Consider the following 20,355-nt stretch of genomic DNA (forward strand, 5'->3'; position numbering starts at 1 on the left):
CTGGCTGAGAGAGATCGGGACCAGATCTGGATTCAACTTACCACGCATTCCCGGAAAGCGGGCGCAATGCCGTCGCGAAATACACAAAGACACTGTAAACGCGAAACTATACCCGTTTTCCAATCGGGGGCTCAGTGCATCACTGCAATACGCAGGTGAATTAGCAGTTGTTAATTGGGGAGTGAACCAGTTATTGCACTAATGACATTGTTGTCAGAAAATTTCTTCGATTAAACCATGATCTTGCGTAATATAACTGAATTTATTTATTTTGTGTTAATATGGTTACACAATGGATGGTTTTTGCGAACGTCAAGACCTTTGATTTCTTTGATGCTTTTCCAGTTTTTTTTTTTTTTTCTACTATAGGTCCCTTTTTTATACCAGATATAGTATAGTCGGGCACAAACATTCGCGTAAAAGTGGAAAGTTGGATTTACGGTCGCAACCATTGTTGTCCCATATATTGTATTTATACTCATTTAGTTATTTAAGAACCTGGAGCGCCGAAGCATGACAGTGAGGGAGTGGGTTTTACAATCGCGTGATCGCATGAAGACAAAATTTGTACAAATAACCAAAAATTATCAAAAACACAAATAGAAGCCGCCGTCAGCAGACACCATGAGTCGCGAAAGGGTATACACAATGCATGATTCATTGAAGCAATTCGTTTTCACTTCACGCCGTATCTCCCGGCAGATTATTCCGCTTCGATGTGATTCTTGGAAAGAACGATACATTTATATGGACTATACGACATATTATTTTGCGTACTTAACAGCTACAGCTCTTTGTGAGAACCTCTCTGGGGGGATCGGTGGCCGATTGGTCTAGCGCACACCAGGTGCCCTAATCCGGACACTTAAGCGCGAAACACATGCACGACGAAACCGTCCGATCTGACGTCCAACCACGCAATACGACGGTCGGAGGCGAGGGTTTTTAACGCTCTCCGATGCTACGAAAACCCTCGCCCCCCAAAGGTCATTCCGGCAGTCCGCACGTCGGATCGGAAGGTTTCGTCGTACATCTGTTTCGCGCTTTAGCAAAAAAAGTCGGCGAGAAATCTCGCGGCTATGATTGGCCGGCGCCAAGGTCAAGTGCAGCGTGGACCAATCAAGGCCGCCGGAATTCTCGCCGAACCTTCTCGCCAAGTGTACGAATTATGGCCCCAGCCCGGAGCACGTGGAGCGAAAGCTCGCGCTGCAGAACCCAAGGATCCTGGATTCGATCCACATCCCTGCCCGTTTTGATCTGAATGAGCATCGTACAGGGGTGCGGTCGTCTATCACTACTGCGAGGTCCACGTTAAAGACTCCAGGCTAATGGTTGTACTGCACTGGCTAAATTCCTGATCCACAGCGGGGAGACAAGCCGCCTGTTGAGGCAGTCTGAAGTGCTAGGTTGTATAAATATACACACACCCCAATTTTGGGGGGAACCTCCCCGGAGAACTCCGTGGTCGTCCGCCGCAAAAACTTCTGGGAAGTCATCAGTTAAGTAATCAATCACGTGATCGCTCCAAGCCGCCGGTGACGTTTGCGCATCTGGCAGGTAGGCAAGCGCACGAGGTGCGCAAAGAATTACGCTGGGAGATAAGCATCTGTAGCTGTAACACACCTTCAATGATGGCGTAAGTGAACAGGTTTCTTTTTCCCCTGTGGTCCATTTTAATTGAGACATCAACGGGGATACTACGATATGTATCTCTCCTAAATTACGTGAAATTGTTATATATGGAATAAGAAAGATTTTTTTCTTTCTATTTCTCATGCATACATATTTGTTTTGATCACAATTGTGCAAATAAATACTGCTGGCCCACACACACAAAATTCTGTTACGTGTTACAGCCTGAAGTTAATCTGCCTCAATGGCCGACTTGTCTCTCAGCTGTAGATGTGCAATTTTGCCAGTGCAGTATAACCGCTAGCCTGAGGTCTTTAACGTGCATCACTCAGTAGTGATACTTGGCCACACGCCAGTACGATGCTGATCCAGATCGAAACGGGCAAAGGTGGGGATTGAGCCCAGGATCCATGGGTTCTGCAGCGCGAGCTTTCGCTCCACGTGCTCCGAGCTGGTGTGCGCTCGCTGGCCCACAAAAACAGCATTTGGCGTATATACTTTATATACAAGTAAAAATATGCATTCCATGGCTACGTTTGATGTCTTTAATAATTTATTTATATTTTGATATTGTCTGCCCATGAGCTATTACTGGGTGATATACTAGATATAGCATACATGATAGTTATATCTCAGTTAACACTTATTTGAAGGCAAGTCTGGTGCGTCGCCGTTTGAAGACTGAAGAAGCGGATGCGAAGAAAGAATAAACACTTTTTGAAGGCATGTACACGCTGTGTCACAATTCAAAAATGTAAAAAAAAAACAACAACATTGCAACGAAAAGAATACATTGCTGGACATATACATGGGTCATAGCAGAGAACGCTGAAGCTTCGTACGTTTAAATCTGAATAAAAAAGAGCAAACGCATTTTTAAATGTAGACAGATTAATAAACCTAAGAATGTTTTCGGGATTCCAGTCATTTATCATCTTGGAAAAAAAAAGTATTTAAACACATCAATTCAAGGAAAATTTGACTGCAATGTTTTAGACTGCTTTAAACGAGCCGTCCTGTCGGTAGCAGGTTTACGATAACCCTCAGGATATATTTTTAGCTGAGCATAAAAAATCCGAAACAGAAACTTTGGGCGCGCTCTTTTTCTTCTAACCTCGTTTAACATTTCCGTAACCGAGGAACTCGATCTGTAATCAGATTGCGTAAAGCATGAAGCCTGCTTCACGACGGTATCTATTCGAAAGGAAAGAAACCTTACTGCATTATCTTGCATTTATTCGATTTTATGTACGACGCATTTTTGGTGCGGGTCTCAACTGTGCTGGCGTATTCTAAATGGCACCTCACAAGTCAATGATATGTCACTTCTTTCAGAATCTTGCAGCTAAATAATATAAACCTTCGCCTCCAAAGATTTTGTTTCTCAGTGACGTCTCAACGCTTATACATACGAATAGTACGTTTCATGCATACGCTGTGCTCTTGTTTAAGAGGAAGCTGAAGCGGTTTTATAATAAATAAAACACTTAAGTTATTTTATTTGACCTCCAGGATTACAAATATCGAAACGATGTGTCATATTGATGCGCCAAGTAATCAGAACAGCGCCTTCAAAATGGCGAAGAAGCCCCTCGTTCCCCTCACGTTCGGTGCTGGGGAGGGCATAATGATGTACGTATTATATGGAGATCTCAGATTTCCGCACTTTCCACAAGCCTTACCTGAGCGGTCAAAGACGCTATTGATACGTTCCGGTCAAATGCTTGCGATATTCATATGAATAGGACGAAAATATGCTAGAAATCACCTCTAACTCGTTTTTTTTTTCAAGAACCTCTAAGGTATATGCATAGATGGTAGCGCAGCTTCCATAGAAGCCCGTAGGCGCAAAGATGGCGGCTCATGGGGTGCAGCGCCATCTGTGAGGTGTGCGGCATTGTTATTAGTCATGCTCGCCTGCGACGTGCAGGAAGTGACACCCTATTAAAAAGAAACACGAAATGACGCAATTTCCTCATGATTGGGACGTCACGATTGTTTTTGGCGCGAAATTTAAATGATTTTCGCCGGCAGCACGAAATTGAAACGTTTTTATTTTATTTTTATTCAGATTTTCTACATTCCTGCGCAAGTACCGTTCTTCATGCCTTGCTTCACGCGTAATAGCCTTACTTGTATCAATCACTCCCATGTAATCTCTTTTGTAAAAGAACCAATTTTTTTACCAGTTCTGGGAATCACCAATAAGTTAGTATCCTTTTCAACTAAGCAGGGTGTTACAGCACGCCTATGAAGACATACTTATCATTGTAACTATGGCTTGTTTGCCAAGAAAGACAGAACGCCACAAGCTTGGTTTGCACAGTTTAATATACACGAACTTAAAACACCACCACAGGACACTTAAAGATGGAGATGTGGTGTTAAAACATGGGGAAAAGAGGTTTGGACAACTCTATGCACGCACTTAATAACATTGCTTAATACTCTCAACAGGAGGCACGTTTACGCATTTATCTTGCACTATTCACGTTGAGAGCTCGTAACTAGATTTAACCATATCAATCACAGGTGGAGGTGCGGGGCCATGCATGTCTTTTGCATTTGAATGTCCACATGAATTAATGCTTCAAGAGATTGAAGATTGAGACCTTTCGTTATAGTACATGCGCTTGCTACAAACATATTTTGCTCCACAGCTTGACTGTCTAGGTGAGCGCTAGTACGCAAGAAACTGCCACAAATTGACAGAAAAAAAAAGCATTAAAAAAAGGTTATCAATTTGCTCTGTTGCAAATTGTTAGCACCATACTGACTCACTGACTTACCTTTCATAGCAGTTTGATCTGCTTTTGTATACCTCCGACAACCAAACATTCATCCATTTATATTTCAAGTCGTCGCAGTGCACAAGTACACATCGAAACCAACGCTTGTTCTCACACACTCTTCAATCGTGCACAGGGTTGCACAGTGTGTCTATAAACCCGGAAAACCTAAAATTCTCAAGTAATTAGGATTATATTGAAAGGACAGGGTAACATCAAGGAAACCATAAGAAAAAGTTTCAAGTCAGTAAGAATGATAAGTGAAAGTGCAACGGCAGCGTGCAACGAAGCCCGATGATTGCACGTTGATGCCGCTGCACTGAATAACGTTGCCCGACACGTCACGAGGCAGCGCAGGCCACTAAGTACTCCCTGAACCGAACTAACGGTCAATATTTTATCGAAATTGTCAGGACAACCTTGGGAAAATTTGGGAATTTGGAATAAGTGATTTGGTAGACACCCTCTCCAATCATTCGAGTGGGTGACGTCATCTAGCATTATACAACGAGGGTCGAATAAATCCAACATATGTTAAATAAAATTTTAAAAAGCAGTTTTGCATGCTGCGACACTGAAATTTTGATATTGATCCATGGAAAACTCAAGTTTATCTAGCTGAACCTATACGTTAATTGCAGTTTCTGAGCATGCGAAACGGATCTTTACACTTTATGCAAAGTACGCCATATTCATTTGGTCATCACTGTAGACAGCTTCGGCAGGGCATGTGATTATTCGGAGGAATGTACTCACACAATCCGGTATGCTAGCGCGAGCGTTGAATGCAACATATAAGATAAAGTAAATGCAATACCTGTGGGCATAACGCAAGTGGTGTCTCATCTGCACAGCCTCTGGACTTGTTGCATAGTTTTGCGTCTCACAGCTGCATCAAGGAGCTCAGTATTCTTTTTGCGGGCAAACCAATGAAGTCGCACCCTTGCAAACAAAGCAAATACATCATTTTAGACATCCTCACTGCAGAGAGTCAGCAGCTTTTCAACATTTTCGTGAATAGTGATACACAACGCTTTCCCAACGCCTTCTTTTAAAACCAGACTGTCAACTGACGCCACTAAAACCTTCTCACAAGCTTGAACGAAGGAAACAAAGCAAGGTGAATGGACTGAGAGACTTCCAAAGTCCCCCCTTCAGCCGTTCCTTTCACACTCAAATACAACAACATTTGGCTCTCATTAGAAAACCTGGCATTCTTCATTTGCAATTCACATTGCTGAGTCACGTTTTGACATGTATGGAACTTGACAAACCTTGTTACCAACTATCCAGCAGAGTAAACCATGTTGTTAAGTGATAATAAAGAGGGATAACTACAGGATGTGAGGTCAGCTGAAAGTTGTGGAAGGTAGCTTCCTAGATTAAGTGAAGGTGACGGAACTGAAAGACCAACAGGAAGAACCGCTAAAAGAGTTGCCATGTCCTCTTCGCAGTTGCTCTTGTCGGGCAGTTTAAAAAAGTTGTTAATTAAGAGATGCCTAAAGGCTGCCTGAAACTGCCGGCAAGAGGAATTGGTGTTCGCAGCAGACCTCGACCCTATTATGGAGAATGTCTTTTCAAGTGCATCTTGGTTGAGATGGCGAGTCAGAAGGTATCTTAAACCGTACTTAGATCTCAGGTGCTCACAAATCAGCATCACACAACGAATGGTCAAGCAGAAACCGCGAATGAAGCAGGCTGCCGTGGGCACCCAGGAACGTTAAGGCTTTCGAATATGAGAAGGCATTCCCTCAGAAACTCTTTGTGAACAGAGCCCTCGTGCATTGCAGACAGATATGCACTCTTCCCGCGTTTCTGTGAGCTGTTCAAGCTATCAAAAAAGCGATCCATTCTTTCAATGAACCGGGCCGTGCGGGTTGCTTCAACTGGCAGTTGCTGAAAAGTTACCATGGCAAACACTTTTGCAGCACAGTGATTGCTGAATATTTGTGCTTCTAGCTTCACTGACATCTTGGAGGCAAAAGTCAAATTAAAATGTTTTTCATTGAGCCCTGGCATGAATTGGATTTCAAGTTTTTTTGTCTTTTTCGTAGGCTTCCCTGAGAAAAGGGCTTTTTAACGTGTGGTCCCCAACTTCAAAATTATAATTGAAAAACATATTTCGCAACCACTTCAGCAGATGCGGAGCATCAAATCGGAAAAAAGTGGCTTCTCGTTCACAGTCCCTTGGTCACATACGACAGCTACTGGCTCCAGGCCGGCTTTCACAAGCAAATTGTGGCTCTGAAAAAGGAGGTGTCGCAAAATGTTGGCAGGTGTTCTCCCATTAGCAAAAAAATAGCCAAGTGGCTGCTTCCACGGCGTGTGAAGGCCTTTAGCCATAAACACAAGACGTTTTTTTAGCGAAGTTATGGCCTCTTCCAGTGCTACTTTCTTCGAGCCCTTCAAACCTGTCCACAGAGGGGTTGTAGGAGACCTCTTTCATGACGTGCATCTCGTCAAAGACAATGATACATGGCTTGTCTTCTGGTGAAAAAGAAGCTACACGTCTTTTGACAAGTTCAAAAACTTATGGGTAAAAACCAACCCTCAGGGGAACACGCTGGAGTCGAAGCTGTAAAGACCTAACGGATGGGAGCCTCAACAATTGCCTACAGTAACGGTAACCCTTAGGGCTGTGAAAGTAAAAGCCCAAGGCAAAGGCTTTGTACTGGCTGCACCACCGCCTGCCGAACCTGCTTGCATTGCTCATCTTCAGCTGACCTTCCAGAAGGGCAGCAACGGCTGGAGACACAAGGCTACGTACACTTTCAACTATCTCAGTGACAGTCAGCATATCACGCCGTCGCTGCAGTCGTTGCTGGAGTCTCTTGCTATGCTTCCGAAGCCGTCGAAGCTTGGCCCTCAACACTTCCATCTTCCCCTTGCCCTCGGTACAGGTGGCACAGGACCTTGCAAGAGGAAAGCGAAAGCAATTATGAAACGCTTCAAGAAACAATGAAAGGAGCAATGTACCTCCAGTGTAGAAAATGTGGAAGTACAAGTAAGCTTTGCGCATCATGACAGATACCTACGTTGGTGAGAAACTGCAGAGGTCGAAGTCACCGAAGCATCATAATCGGTAGGGGAAGGTTCCGGTGCCCACAGATCGTTTTCTTCAGAAAGAAGACCATTTCCATCCAACGCGTACGTGTGATCCACTACAAAAAACAAACAAAGGAAACAAAGTGACAAACTGATTGCAAAAAGCTGACCCGGCTACAGCCGGTCAAGTACTACGCAAGAAAGTAATCTTCAAAGAGTGTCCTAAACAGGGCACACTATCAAAACTTACCATGAACTCTGGTTGGAGGGCTAGTCTTCGCGCTACAGGTCAGAGCCGTGAGACTGCTCCCCACATCTGCAAAGCAATGACGAGGCCAATAAAAAAATCTGCCAAAATATCAATCATTGCATTGTTTCAGGATGTTCCTGTGGCATGTGACAAGCTAGATTAAAAACATGTTCATACATGTTTTGCAAGTTTCCCAAGAAAGCAGAAGTGCTGAGAACACACTTTATCATATATATATAGAAAGAATGGCTACTACGTGACAGTCCGAAATATATAAGAAACATGGCCTGCAACACTTCTCCGCCAATATGCAATTGCTTTCACCTTGTTCTGTTGTGCGGTGCGTGTGACCCCGTGATGATGTGGGCGCACCGATGCTACCGCTGTTGGCCGGTGTGGGCTCGCACTGGCTGATCAATTGGCCAAAGCTGCTGCACTGGACGACATCTCCGGCACCTATGCAAAGTTGATTTGCAAAGTTAAGCACACACGTTATGTACACTAAAACAGTTCCTTGTATCTGCATGTGAAAAACCTTCTGAATATGCTGATGTTCTCAGTAATAATGAAAACAAGATTTCGTGTTCACCTTCAGTGGTCAAATATGCTGGTGTTGCATCACGACGCAGCCTTCCTCGATAAAGAAACGCAAAGGTCTTGAAGTGCCTGCTGTGGTGTCTTGTTCTGTAGGCTTTTGTTCCGGCAGAACCGAGCCCAGACCCTCCGCCTGAATGTGAAGCAGTGTATTACTTTACATACCCTGGGCTAAACTAAACAGGCCGAAATGCCTTCAATAGAACTTGAAAAAAGGAACAAGATTAAACATAATAATGTTAGCGATAAGCTGGTGACATCATTGTACCTGGTCTCCCGTCTGGGTCCAGCAAATGCCATGAGTGCGGAGCACATTTCTGTGCCCGTGAGGTTAGATAGGTACACAACGCAGACGATCACATTACGAGATTCCCGAGCACATCCACAGCAAGTAGACCTGATATTCGCCAGCATGTTAGAAGGACAACACTAACCACGTTTCAAGCAGAAAGGATGTTTTAGTGTTATTTACACCATAATACGAAAGTTGGTTAAAACTGAAATGTTCAGTCATTGCTTCTTATTAGGTTTTTGTGGTCACGCAGCCGTTCAGCAGAGGCCACGCAAATCTGCCACTAATATCTGAGATTAGTTGCGTCTCGCGCAGCTTGGAACGAATGCTGGACCCAAAAACTCTCGATCAACAGGTGCCCATTACTAAATGAGCATGCATGAGGGTCCATAGAAGAGGTCAAGAGCTTACCACACATCACCGGACAATGGACATCAGGACATCACACATAGTTGCAGCGGACACAACTGTTACAGGTTTCACCTTGCAGAGTCCACAGGAAAACGATGAAGTTTGATGCCAGCGGTGCATTCATTACTTGGGCATCGCGTTACCGAGCAGCGCCTCTTTACATGCGGCAGGCTTATCGTCCCGACAAACGAAGCCTTGAACGCGCCCGGCAGGCCGTCACGACGAAACCCGCAGAACGGCGCAATAGGCTTTAACCAGTACTAACCGTTCTGCACTCGGATACGTGGGAAAACTTAAGACCGCGACTCGTTAGACGATTGCAAAGTGAAAGTGTGACGCAAGCTACAGAAATGCAGGCACACTGGCAAATGCAAACGATGCAAACACGAGGCGTATCAGGACTGCAAACCAGTGCGAACTTCGGCCGACGGCGTGAACACCCGTAGTAGCGGCGTTGTAGAGGTCGCAGCGAGTGTGTACAACATAATACATATGAAACACTAACGAAAAACTTCCCCCAACTGAACATGCTTAAACTGAGTTATTATGAATAAATAATACTTTTGATTTAAAAAAAAAAAAACTATCTTAAACACCGAAAATGTGTCTTTAATATTTTATCAGCTAAGTGTTTCGCAGCACAAAACACAGTCGCGCTGCGGTAGCGCGGACTCCAGGGTGATGACACTGACGATTGGTTTTGGGCCGCTTTTTAGAGCGCAGCTCTTAGGCGCCCGTTTCCGGCTTGAGCGGCGTCGCCGTCGCCGTCGGCGTCGCCGTCGGCGTAACCGCGCGGTGCATTATGGGTTAATTTTTCCGAAGGGACCCGAGGACTCCCGAAGGAACCCGAGGTCGTCCCGAAGGAACCCGAGGTCCTTCGGGAGGACCTCGAGTCCCTTCGGGAGGACCTTGGGTTTCTTCAGTAGGACCTCGGGAGGACCTCGGGTTCCTTCGGGAGTTGCATGCAACAGGTTGCATGCAACCTGTTGCATGCAACTGGCATAGAACGAGTTGAATGCAACATGTTGCATGCAACCTCATGACGTCATCTTCATCCGCATCGTCATCGTCATCATCACTGATGACGTCATCAGTGACGTCACTGCTGACGTCATTGGCATCCGCATCGTCATCGTCATCATCACTGATGACGGCATCAGTGACGTCACTGATGACGTCATCAAATCGTCATCGTCAAGGTCACGTGACCCCCGAGGTCACGTGACCACCTGAGGTCACGTGACCCCATTGACGTCACGTGACCCCCTGGAGTCACGTGAACCCCCTGAGGTCACGTGACCTCCTGAGGTCACGTGGCCGCCTGAGGTCACGTGATTCTCCTGAGGTCACGTGATTCTCCTGAGGTCACGTGACCCCCTTGACGTCACCCGACCTCCCATGAGGTCACGTGACCTTAAGGAGTCACCTGTCCCTCAGTACGCTTCCATCCTCCTCCTCAAGGGCTGCGCTCCAACCGGCGTTACAGGGAATTGTAAATGGCTTCATTTTTTTGCTCCACTTTCGCGATAGCAAAAGCTGCATCAGCAACTTTTTGTCCAGGTTTTAACGCGATAGCGTCAAGGAGCTCGTGTCGCGCCGGCCTCGGTAACGTCGCAGAAAAGCTGGCGTAAGTGGCGGGCCGCGAAAATCCTTAATGTTCCACAGGGTTATGACGTCACAGCCGCGTGACCTGTTTATAAATATACACGCTCACGCGAAATGTGACGTCACGCGTAGAATGGAAGTTATAAAACAACATATAATGCGATTTAAATGTAGCCGCATGTCTCAATTGATTTCACTGTATGAAGTAATTCATTCGTTTTAGAAAATATTTGAAGCATTTGAGGCGCGATTCGACCCCACGACCCTTCTGATACGAGACATATACGCTACAAAGCAGGCCACGCCGCACTTGGCAGGGAGAGCATGAGGAGCGAATGAGAAGGCATGCGAACGGGGCCCCATAACGCCTTTTGTGTTCCACTCTTACCGCTCATTCACACTGGAAGTGGATCCGCGTTCGCAAAGCGGTTGCTTACGCGGTTGTATAAAGATTCAGTACAATTGCACGCGCACTCGATGACATCGAGTGCGCGTGCGTTCGCAAAGCGGTTGCTAACGCGGTTGTATAAAGATTCAGTACAATTGCACGCATTCAATGACATCGAGTGCGCGTGCAATTGTACTGAATCTTTATACAACCGCGTTAGCAACCGCTTTGCGCACGCGGATCCGCTTCTAGCGTGAATGAGCGGTTAAAGGCAAAGCCTAAACGCCCTCCAAGTTTTTTTTTTTTTTTTTTTTTTCAGAAATTTTGGCGGAAATAAACGTCCTGTATATTGTTACACTTTATTCTAAGCGTATCTCGCCACTGGTGTTCCCTTCTAACCTTCCAATCTGAACATCACTTCTTCTGTAACAATATTTGCACTCATTTTCTCTTTAGAGACCACGTAAAATGATTAGAGATCCGTGATAACGGCAATCAAGAAGATCCACATAAAATATATTATTTTGTTTTTATGCCCTCTATTAAACGTTGGATGCGCCTTATTAAGTACATCGTAAAATAGATACCGATACTCTGGACATTGAATTACATGTGACACTTCACCTTGTCAAGCTTCCTATTGGAAGCTTTTTGTCCGGTGTCCTCGGCCCAAATGTATCGTAATAAAGTACAAAGATCAAAGTTCAAATCAGAGGCATAATTTTATATTGGGTATATTTTCGCAACCCAATATTCGTGTTATACTGACATTCAAAACGCACCTACCACAAAGGTCAAACTGTGATAGGGGTTACATAAAATCACGTTTTATTTCCACTGCAATACACTTCTGCAAAGAAATAAAAAAAGCGAATTAAAGTTGGATTTTTCAGAAAATCGATCATAGACTTCAAACATTTTCGAAACAGTTGTTTATGAGACGCATGTATTAGGATCATTTTAGAATATCATATTGAATGTATAGTCAATAAAGAAGGCAAACTTAAGTTTCAACATTCCGGAGAAACTTATATTAAGAGATGACCTCACTTAGATTGAACAATATACTTCGCCATACATTTTCAGACATCGTCAGAATATAACTGAATGACACTGTTCTTCACACAATATTCGGTAGCTGCACTTGGTGCGGGACCGGACCCAGCGACTTCGGAGCATCTCACCGGGAGATGCAGCGCCACTACAAGTACAAGTATTTTGACGCGTACATTGGGGCGATGGCGAGTGGGATAAATGCCTCCCCACTCGCCATCGCCCAAAGACCTTCGCACAGTTCGCAAGGCTCAACACAAAACTATTATGACGAACTCCCTGCTGAACTTGAGTGAGTTAACCATGTTCAATTAACTTGAGACTGGGGTAGAGAAGAAACATCAAAAGGCAGAAGGGACAGAAAATAGACAGCACTACGTCTTCTGTCCTTTCTACGTTGTGATGTTTCTTCTCTACCCCAGTCTCAGGTTAATTCAACATGGTTAATATTCACCAGCTCGCCTGCACCCTTACGATTTTTTTTGAGTGAGTTGATTTTTTTTTTTCGCATAAAAGATGTAACAGTGGTCTGTGTTGTATTAATGTTGGACACTTTTTTTTGTCCCCTAAAAAACTAAGAAAAGATATCAAGATTCCAGAAAGATTAGAATGTTGAAGCGCTCAGCGACGTTTAAAATGTCGACCTGTCGAGAGTGTCTCGTTTCCTGTGAATGGGACATTACGATCCGGGTGCCGTGGCATAGACGACTGTGTTCTGCACTCACTTCATATAGCAACTACAAAGACCCCCCTCCTTTCCCCATTTCATCTCGAAAGGGTTCACAGCACGTACTTGTATAATACGCACTGAGAACAAAAGGTTTTCTTATCTACAATTTGTTTTGCTTTTTACTAGATCGGGGTTTTCACAAGTCCAGCCTGTGGCTGTTTATCATTATCTTTCTCTTACTTTTCCTTTCTTTCTACATTAATATATATATTACTGGAGGAAGTGACGAATTCTATTAGCAATAGCTTAGTTTGTTCTCAATGCGCCCGCGAAGAAGGACAAGCCGCTCTCTCCGGAGACATAAAATGGAAAATCTGACAAAAAGAAACAAAATGTAACCACTTTGAATATTGTCACCAACGACAAGTGATGAGGCGACGAAAACTGAAGTAAACTAAACGTTTAATGAGGCGAACTTGTGCCCAAAACAAGAAGGAAACAGAAGATAACCATTGAGCGTCGCGGGCGTCGATACCGGCAGAATCGATCGCTGGGGCGAGACTGACTCCGGCTCGCCACGCGGAGCACATTTTGTACCCGAGTGTGTCGCTGGAACATTCAGCCGAGAACATTCGGCGCGTAGAAGATTCGGAACTTGATCAGACGAGAATCTTCTCGAGCTTACGAGAGTGCCAAGTTGAAGCAATAAATAAAAATGCAGTCCGCTAACTGGAATTCAACCTAGACCGTTCGCGCGACAGTCAACCACGGTAACCATTCGGCCACCCACGCGCTAGCTCATCGACGCGCGTGGCAATATATGCATTTTTCATTTCATAATAAAAAAGCTAAAAGGTAGCGTCAAAAGCAATCGCTTTCTTTCAGGTAATTTTTCAATCACTTCTGTGATGCAGTAATTTATTATTGTAGTAAACAGTTACATTTTTCAGTGAACTAAATGTAATTCTAATCTGTTACCTTTTCATTAACGCGACCAAGTCTGCTGGGTCCACCTTAAAAGGAAACTTGTTGCATTCATCAACTTGGCAAGTTTCATAACCGGATCTACATAGGGTTCATTTACTGCCTCCATGCTTCATATTTACCAGTCACTTATTGTATGATATTTTGGATATTGGCTGCCAGCACTCGATGGAACCTGCAACATTAATATATGTATACTTCGAAGCGTGCAAGCGCAAGCCCTTCGTACATGTCTAGGCCTTCTGTGACCAGCCTCTACATAAGCCGCTCCTGCAGAGACACGCAAATATCCCATTACGTTCTTCAAATTCAATAAACCGCGAAAGTGCACATACGACACTTAATCAGACATCCAAAACACCACTTTGCCGTCACACATTCTGGTAGGAAACATTCAATTTGTTTTCAAATTTGATTCTCATGCACCACGAACTTCGCCAGCGGGCTTCGTCCATGTTGAGAAATTAAGGCTGCCCATTATGGACTTTTTTTCCACTTTAAGAATAAGAACAGAGGTTCAGGGCATAAAAGAAAAACCTGGAGTTGCACCATCAGTACTTCAAAAGTCCTGATTGTTGATTATCTACACAACGCACGGTTCCTACGCACACATACTTACTGATGGTTCAACAAATGTGTCCAATTCAACTACTGCAATTTTCTTGCCGAGCAAGAAAAAACAACGCTGAGCATTAAGCGCGTTCACCAAACGTCACCAAGAGTTAAAGAACTGATGCACAGTTCTTTAACTCCTTAAGTACATGCATACTTAAGTACATGCATACATACATAAAGCCTTAACAAATGGGTCGCCTTTACGGACTCAAACGCAGCTCTACAAACTCTCCAGTCAATATTGAGACGTGGTGTGCAATTTGTACTCATATATGCAATCACAACACTTTCCAACACCATCCTACATGCCGGTCACATTCTTCTACTTCAGTGGATTCCAGGTCATGGGGGTGTCATCTGCAACGAAAGCACTGACAAAGCTGAAAAAAAGTGCTCACCAAAACATTACAAGCGCTGCCATCCCATACTTCCGAACAGATGCTGCACCGGCGCCTCGTCAAGCAGTCTGAAGGTTAACATAGCATGTGTGGGGTTGCTGTGATTTCTTTCACACGCCCCTTGACTCCCTGCATCCAAATCTGATATTTATTTCGACATCTGGTTTTCCTCGACGAATAGAAGCTATAATCGACATATAACGCTTTAGAGTAGATTTCAAGAAAAATTCTCCATAGAATCAAGACAGCCACCAGCCCGAACTGTACAACATGCAACACTCCGGAAACCGTAGAACAGATTCTCATTGTATTCACTCTACACGCCACCGAGAGATCAGTACTTGAGACGACCCTCTGAAGCTTGGAGGATAGACCATTTACCGTTAAGAAAGTGCTCTGTTTCAGGGGGCACCTTTAAGTATACCTGGAAAGGCACCTCAAAATTAGGTGGACAAGACAAAGAAGGGACAAGGCCAAGCGCTTCCTGTCTCTTTTTCACAGATCCACGTATATTTAGGTGCTCTTCCAGGTATACTTAAAGGTGCCTGAGAAAGCTTCCGAGTGACAGCTCACTCTGCGGGCTCTAAACATTCTAGAAATCCCAAAATAATAACGAAGCGTGGCCAATTTTCATATTAAAAAATTTGTTTATTTATTTATTCATGGTACCTCAAAGGCCCAATTAAGGGCATTACATGAGGGGGGGTACATTCAGGTTAAGTAGCAATCAGAACAAAAGAATAGAAACAAAGTCAATAAAAAAATAATAAATAAAAAATAAACCACACACACAGACACGCGCGCTCCGAGGAAAAAAAAAGTTCTGGATTACAGGTAAAGAAAGCAAATGCAAAGCGGAAGTATGTAGATAAAAGAAAACGGATGTGAAAATGAAGTTATAATGCTAGCATGCGCGACAAGAACCCAAAAAGCAATGATTCAAACTAAATGATTACAAATAATAACAATGACAATACAAAAAATTCACTTTCACGCAAAAATGACAGAGTAAAAAAGGCAATAGAACAACAAAACAGCAATTTTCAGGATGTGGTGAGAGATCATGGGGGAAAGAAATGATTTGAGAGGGCATTGCGAAACATTTTTTTATCAGATATGTTGACGATGGCTTCGCGAAGACCGTTCCAGTTCTTGATTGCGTTAGGACAGTGTTGTACGGAACAGCGTTCCAAGGAACGGCGTTCCTGGAACACGTTTCTTTTAGGAGGAACGAAGGAACGCCGCCGTTCCATTTTGCATCGCTGGAACTGGAACGGGAACGCGTTACATTTTTACTGGAACGGAAAGAGTAACGGCGTTCCTTTTTTTCTTCCAGTAGAGTCATTTTTATTTTGTTTCGAACAGGGAAATTTTGAAAGTACAAAAACGTTATCATTACGAAGTGCAGGATCTCGGATCTCGTTACCTTTTTGGATACTAATATTGTGGATTATTTTGTGTAGTCCTCGCTTGCTAACAGTTTCGGGTGCAGGAGAGCTGGTGGACATTGATTCTTTTTTGAGTTGCCGAAACCGCGGTACAAAAAGCAAGGCTTTTAGTCGTAGGAAAAGACAAAGAAAGAGGGTTGTTTCAAGCTCAACTACTTTCTTTGGTTCCACGAATCCTCATACACCCAGAAATCTAAGGCCGACTACAGCTACTTGTGAACTTCCATAACGGGACCTACAGTTACAGCAAAATCACAGACTGCCAGACATCGAACGCACCCTTGTATCCCGAGCATTGGTCACTTAAAAGATACAAAACAAAAACAAAAAAAAAACATTATTTCTTCTCTTGTCCCCCCACCTTCAAAATGAACAACAGAGCCAACCTTACAAAGAAGCAGGGTGTTGGAACGAAATGTTTTTCGTTCCGTTTTCATTTTCGTTCCATACAAAAAAGTTCCGTTCCGTTTCCGCTCCGGAACGAAAAAATAATGCTCCGTAACGGTTCGTAACGGTTTCTTTCTAAAAAAAAAAAAAAAAATCGCAACAAAAATTAAAAGGAACGTAACGTTTATTTTTACACAAAAATAGATAATTCAGGCGCTCCAGAGGAATCCGCGGAAACGACATTGCTTCTGAGATCATGTTCATTGCCTTGAGAATGAGATCATGATCAAGGCACCGATCATGATCTCAGAAGCAGCACGTCATCAAGTGTGCTCGGTGAAAGGCAGGACCTCTGGTCCGATAAAATAAATTTCAGCGCCGAAAAGGCCCTGAAGGCCCATAGGGATGAAGAAGTACACTTTTGCAACAGAGTATCAGACTGCCGTATCCGTAGAAAAACAAAAGATGGACTTCTACAACGCCGGGTCACAAACTTCCCGCGCTTGCCGTGATCTGTTGTCTGTCTGTGTCGTCCGAAGAAAGCATGGAGGGAGAGGGCGCAAGAGCCAAGGAGAGCATTGCGAGCGTGTGGAGGCGTCGCGTCACCGCGCTCTCATTGGTGGGAAGCAATGGCGCCTTGCGTCATGTTTTTTTGTTTCTCGTTGTATTTTTTGTCTTTGTTTTTGCTATGCTTGTTCGCCCGGAGTTTAGACGCGGGGGCGATGGCTTGCTTGTCTTCTCTTTAATTATGGTACAAACCAACGGCAGTCTCTTCGCTGCGTGAAACGAATTACTGAAATACCTGATATTTTCCCTTGAACCGAAAACCGATAAGAAAATTTTTCGGTTTCACTCCGGAACAAAATAATAAATAACGTTTCGATTACGTTTCCGTTCCGCCAAAAAATATCGTTTTTTTCGTTTTTCGTTTTTGGTTTTCGTTTTGTTCCGATACCTTGCAAAGAAGTATTTGTAGTTTTTAAGACTGTCCTTCCAAAAGCCCTACCCTCTCCTCGACTTGCTCGTCTTGCGGACAGCAACATCGAGAAGCAACTGTTGTTAAGTTCGAACAAGGGACTTTGCTCAATTGAAACGTGTGAGGTTGCTGTAAAACGCTCATACAATGCTGGGTAAAAGTACATTCGGCTCGTCTGAATCGTCCACTACAAACATGAATATGGTTAAAAGATGAGATTTTTAATTTGAATATATCAACAGATGAAACCCTGCTTCCGCTTGTTTTCTTCTCCTGTTGCCCTTCCATAACGACATACAAACTCGTATGTTGACTATTAATGGGATAGATAAAAAAAAAACTCCGCTTGATTAAACTAAATATAGTAATTAGCAAAATACAAATGTAACGTATATGTAACGATACGTTCCATTTTTTAAACTGTAACGGGAACGAGTTCCTTTTTCACAGATGTAACTTGTAACGAGAACGCGTTCCAAAAATCAGAAGGAACGAGGAACGAGCTTTCGTTCCTTTTTTTGAGGAACATGTACAACACTGCGTTAGGAAGTGCTGTTATTAAATGCGGCTGTGGAGCCAAATATGCGTTTGAAGCTTTTGCTGTTATTTTGACGATGAGATACTCTATTCGGTGGTTCTAGAAGTGATGAGCCTGGTTGACCAGGATTAAAATATAGACGATGTAGCAGACGAAGCAGTGAGATTAGGCGGCGAGTTTCGAGGGGGTGAATAGAGTTGTGCTGTTTAATGAGTGAGACGCTAACAAATCGAGAATAAGATGATGATATAAACCGAGCGGCACGGTTCTGGACAGATTCTAGTTGATTAATTGGGTACTTCTGATGGGGGTTCCAAATAGGCGAGGCGTACTCCAGTTTAGGGCGAACGTAAGTATTATAAGCTAGATGACGTAAATGGGCGGGTGCTGCCTTTAAGTTTCGTTTTAAGTAGCCAAGAGTGCGTGATGAGTCAGCGGAAATTGTGTTAATATGAGTGATTCAGGAGAGAGTAGAGGTAAGATGTACACCGAGGTACTTGTAAGAAAGGACAGAGGGGAGGGGAACATTATTTAATAAATATGTAAAAGACGAGACTGAACGCTTTCTAGTGAAAGAAAGCAGATTACATTTAGAGATGTTAAGTTGCATTTGCCATGTGGTACACCAGTCAAAAATTATATTAATATCATTCTGAAGGACATCATGGTCATGTGAATTGTTAATGTTTCTGTACAACACACAGTCGTCAGCAAAAAGTCGTATGGTAGATGACACAGTGGTTGGAAGATCGTTAATATAGATAAGAAAAAGAAGGGGCCCGAGAACTGTGCCTTGTGGGACTCCAGAGGTCACATCAGTTGTACAAGATAGAAAATCGCCTCTTACGGTAAATTGTTGTCTATTGGTTAAAAAGTTACGGATCCAGGAAAGTGTTAGCGAATCTAAATTAAGAGCGGAGAGTTTAGATATTAGGCGAGAGTGGGGAACGCGATCAAATGCCTTTGAAAAATCTAAGATAGCGTCGGTTTGAGAGCCAGAGTCCATATTGGTGTGAATGTCATGGGTGAATTTAAGTAACTGCGTCTCACACGAGTATCCTTTGCGAAATCCATACTGATACTTATAAAAAAAAGTTGTTATTTTCAAGATGGGACACGGAATGGGAGAATACTATGTGCTCTAACAATTTTGACACTACACTGGTTAGGGATATGGGGCGATAGTTAGTTACGGACGATTTTAAGCCAGATTTAAAAATAGGAACGATCTTCCCAAGTTTCCAGTCAGTGGGAATGCAACATAATGACAATGATTGTTGAAACAGTAGGCACAGTATGTCGGATGAAATGGCACTGGTGTTTTTTAAGATCTTTGAACATATGTTGTCGGCACCCGATGACGTAGAGATTTCAAGGTTATTTATGAGTTTATTGATGCCGAGACTTGTGATTACAATGGGGAACATGTATGAATAATCAAGGTCAGTTACAGATGGAATGTTGGATTGGTCTTCCCTAGTAAATATAGATGGTGAAGAATTCGTTAAAGACTGTAGGACAGAGGGCATCACGCACTGGCTTCCCCGCTTCATCTGATAAGGTTATTGATGATTGTGATTCCTGTGATGATATTACTTTCCAAAATTTTTGGGGATTATTTGTTAGAAGAGAGGGCAAGTCGCAACCAAAGTACTTTTGCTTAGCTAGCACAATGGAAGAATCGTATTCGCTTTCACATTGAGCATACTTTACCCAGGCCATGGGAACATTGCAATTTTTGGCAAGGCGATAAAGTCTTTTCTTTTTATTGCCTAATGCCTTTATCGTTTTGTTAGACTATGGTTGATTACTGTTAAAGCGAATGTGAACCAGTGGAACAAAATTATCAGTGAGTTGACATAGTTTAGTTTTAAAAAGGTTCCAATTTTCCTCGACTGTTCTAGTATTAGAGCCATCAACGTAAAATTCATAAAAAAGGGAAAGAGCATCTTTTATTGAAGCAAAATTGGCTTTATTATAGTCACGGATTATCTTGGTCGTGACCTGCTTTTCTCGGTATGAATGGTGATGTGTTTATTAGTTTGTGGTCACTGAACCCACTATGAAAAGATACAGATGTAACGAATTCGGGAGTAGATGTAAGGACTAAATCCAAAATATTATCCTCACGTGTGGGATTAATAATTATTTGTGCTAAGTCGAAGTTGTGGCAGACGTCTAAAAAGTTTCTTTCCTTTCCATCTGGTGAAGTTAGTGTGGACCAATCTATTAGTGGGAAGTTAAAGTCGCCAAATAAAAATACGTTTGCATTTGGGAAAT

The 20,355-nt window shown here is 43.3% G+C and overlaps 1 pseudogene; it reads left to right on the top strand.

Annotated features, from left to right (window-relative positions):
* The window catches only part of LOC120836285, a 43,161-nt pseudogene extending 35,778 nt beyond the window's left edge, over window positions 1-7,383 (top strand).
* The last annotated feature ends 12,972 nt before the right edge of the window (window positions 7,384-20,355 follow it).

The sequence above is a fragment of the Ixodes scapularis genome, unplaced genomic scaffold (genome assembly GCF_016920785.2).
Source record: "Ixodes scapularis isolate PalLabHiFi unplaced genomic scaffold, ASM1692078v2 ptg000324l_1___fragment_1__unscaffolded, whole genome shotgun sequence".
Classification (NCBI taxonomy): Eukaryota; Metazoa; Arthropoda; class Arachnida; order Ixodida; family Ixodidae; genus Ixodes; species Ixodes scapularis.